At 51.7% G+C, this 3556-nt stretch overlaps 1 pseudogene; it reads left to right on the top strand.

Moving 5' to 3' along the window:
- Nucleotides 1–832: 832 nt before the first annotated feature.
- LOC140222177 (uncharacterized) lies at nt 833–1521 on the top strand (annotated as a pseudogene).
- The last annotated feature ends 2035 nt before the right edge of the window (nt 1522–3556 follow it).

The following is a 3556-nucleotide window of genomic DNA, read 5'->3' as shown; positions in this document are numbered from 1 at the left end:
GCCACTGGTGTTAGATTCCACCGGCGAGATTCCCTGAAGTTGCCCTAGTCTTGAACTGATCCAAATCCCATGAAAATCCATATGCACGGAAGCTGGTTGGATGACACCGGCTGGGTTTTATCTTTTTTTTTTTCATTGAGATGGATCATGGATGTGCTAAACAGCTAACCAGGCTCTGTAAAGATCGTTCATTTCTTGGAAGCGGGATGGTACTGCAATTCTACGTCACGAGAGGGGTGTGGGGATGACGAAGTGGGGCAAGGACGGGCGGCTCTCCACTCTCCTCCATCCCTCGTCGCTGATGAACGAATTGATTAGCCTCAGATGTCTCACGTGGCCCGGACGGGCCACAGAAGCTGCCGGCCCGGCCACCCCCGCCTGTCAGAGCTGAGCATCCGGCACTTTTGTTCAGTTTCGCCTACGTTGCTGGCCCCTCCCTCTCTTTTTTTTTGCTGATGGTAAATTTTTTGCCTCCTTTTTCTTGCTGATTGTAACTCAGTTTCGCCTACGTTGCTGGCCGCCTTCTCTTTTTGCTGATGGTAAACTTTTTTTTACGGTTTTGTGTAGCCCATGCTGAAAGAGTTTAGGATGATCACGTTGTGTCTAGACATGAGGATAGACTAGAGTTCAATTAGAGTTCCGTTCCTCGCCTGCACTCTCAGTCCACGATCCGTTTTCTCGTGAGTTTCTTGCCACACGTTGAGGTGCACCGGCATGTATACATTTACACTGAATGTGATCAATACAAACGCGTTGCATCCCAAACTCTTTCATGTACCATTCGCCTAAAGATCCTAACAATCTTCCATTGTGTTTTCCTCTTCTTCTTCCCATGACGTCGAGTTCTACCTCCTCCGACGGCACCAACCCCTTCGCAGCGGGGTCTGTGGCCATTTCGGCGTCGACGGCGTAACTCATCAACGTCAAGTCTCATGTTCTCGTGACTCTTGATTTTGGTGACTCCAACTTCATCACCCGGCGCACCTTCTTCAACATTGCTTTCCGCAAATTCAGCCTTGTCGACCACATTGACGGCACCATCGACGCCCGCGTCATGATCACCGCCGTCCACACGTAGATCGACACCTGCATCGTCTCCTGGCTCTACTCCACGCTCTCCTTCGACCTCCTCTCCGTCGTGATCCAGCCAGACGACAACACCTACACTGCATGGACCGCCATCGGCTCCCAGTTCCTCGACCATGTCGTCCAGCGCACTGTCCAGGCCCGGCAGGCGTTCCACACCTTGCACAAGGCTGACATGTCCATCACCGATTACTGCGGGAAGATCAAGGTCCTGGCGGACACATTGCGTGATGTCGGCTCGCCCCTCACAAATCAGGACCTCATCGTCAACTTGCTGAACGGGCTGAACGACAAGTTTGCCCACTGTGTCTCCACCATCTCGGCGTCGCGGTTGCCACATTTCTGCAAGCGCGGTCCTTCCTTCTCCAGGAAGAGGTCTGGATCGCCAACCGGGTGCAGAAGGCAGCGTCCACGGCTATGCTTGCCACCTCGTGATCCACTGGCACCACCTCCAACACGCTCGGCGCCGGATCCATGATGTCTGCACCCGCTCAGCAAGTTGATGACAAGGTCCTGATTTGTGAGCTGACATCACGCAACGTGTCCGCCAGGACCTTGATCTTCCCGCAGTACTCGGTGATGGACATGTTGGCCTGGTGCAAGGCGTGGAGCATCTGCCGGGCCTGGATAGTGCGCTGGACAACGTTGTTGAGGAACTGGGAGCTGATGGCGGTCCACGCAGTGTAGGCGTTGTCGTCTGGCTGGATCACAGTGGAGAGGAGGTCGAAGGAGAGTGTGGAGTAGAGCCAGGAGACCATGCAGGTGTTGATCTGCGTCCACTCAGCATCGTCGATCATGAGGCGGGTGTCGATGGTGCTATCAATGTGGTCGACGAGGCTGAATTTGCGGAAAGCAATGTTGAAGAAGGTGTGCTAGGTGGCGAAGTTGGAGTCACCAAAATCAAGAGTCATGGAGACGTGAGACTTGATGTTGATGAGTTGCGTCGTCGACGTCGAGATGGCCACGGACCCCGCCACGAAGAGGTTGGTGCCATCGAAGGGAGCAGAACTCGACGCCATAGGGAAGAAGAGGAGGAAAAAGCAGCGGAAGGTTGTTAGGATCTTCAGGCGAAACGTTTGTATTGATCACATTCGGTGTACATATATACACACCGGTGCAGCTCAACGTGTGCCAATAAACCCCTAAGAAAACGGATCGTGGACCGAGAGTGCAGGTGAGGAACGAAACTCTAACTGCTCTAACTGAACTCTAGTCTATCCTCATGTCTGTACACAACGTGATCAGCTACTTTGACACGTGCGTCTTGCATTTGCTCGATTTCCCTCGACGCTTGCTCATCCGGGCGACGGAGTTTGTACAGGTAAAACAAAGGAGCACCGGCACTTGCTCTAAACAGGAGGGTTGTTTGGCGTGCCAACATTTTTTAACACGTTTCTTTGGCTGCTAGCTGCTGCCGAGCGTGCCAACGCCACAATTATAATGTCTACGCTACCGTCCGGCAGCTACGAGTTCCTTTAGGCCCTATCCAACGCTGCAGCTAGAATAGTGCTATACCAGTAGCATACATGACACATCACTCTTGGGCCGTAGCTGCTGTACAGTAGCAGTAGGTGGTGAACAATGTTGCGTCCTGTTGGCGTCCATCCGCGGATGTGCCAATTGTTGGCACGGCCAAACGTGACGGCAAGCACAGACTTTATTGGTCGCTGTCTAGAGCGGATGAAGATCCCACGACTCCAAATAACTTTGTCACGGCTTGTAATAGAATGTCGAAGATCAATACCAGGTCCGTTAACGATGCCAAACTTTCCTTTTCTGAATTGGATGGCTTGGTAGATTGAAGTTTTCTTTCTTTAGAGAAACTTGGTAGATAAAGGTTGACAGTTGGCACACGGTGGACCGTGTCCCAAATATGGCGGTTGTAACCGGGTTGTGCTGTTTGGCGCGCGACATTCCGATAACTACACGACAAGCTATTGTTATCGTCTCTCCGCTCGATCGCTAACCCTAATGCTCTCACAAACACGTCGTGATACCCTTCTCCCACGTTCTATTCTCTTGATCCGACCTTACTAACCACTATGGCTACTCGCCCAGCCCTGAACATTCTCCGTAGCCTGGCCCTCGCTAGACTTTGCCATCTCGACTCTTAGTTGGGGCACCAGCCAATTTCATCTAACCATGAGGCTCGATGCCCCTAGAACTCACCATGTTCGAAAGTATAACCATAATCCGTTTCTCCTCCTCTCTTCTTCCTCCTTTCTCTCCTTTCTTCCCACCATGTTGGGGGCAAATCGAGTTCTTCGGAGGTTTGAAATTCATGTTGTAACACACAAACTTTTTCAAAAGAGACCGTAAACACATAAACTTGCATGCTACTTTGTGACCTGTGACATGGTCACATACTCACATTGATGCTCCCACGCACGCAGAATCTGCTGCGATGATCACCTTTGGATCAAGCGAACTCTGAAAGGCATATCTTGGCGAGATCACACGGCGGTAATAC

Source organism: Setaria viridis, chromosome 3, assembly GCF_005286985.2.
Source record: "Setaria viridis chromosome 3, Setaria_viridis_v4.0, whole genome shotgun sequence".
Classification (NCBI taxonomy): Eukaryota; Viridiplantae; Streptophyta; class Magnoliopsida; order Poales; family Poaceae; genus Setaria; species Setaria viridis.
The sequence above is the reverse complement of the archived record's forward strand: the minus strand, read 5'-3'. Positions and strand labels throughout refer to the sequence as shown.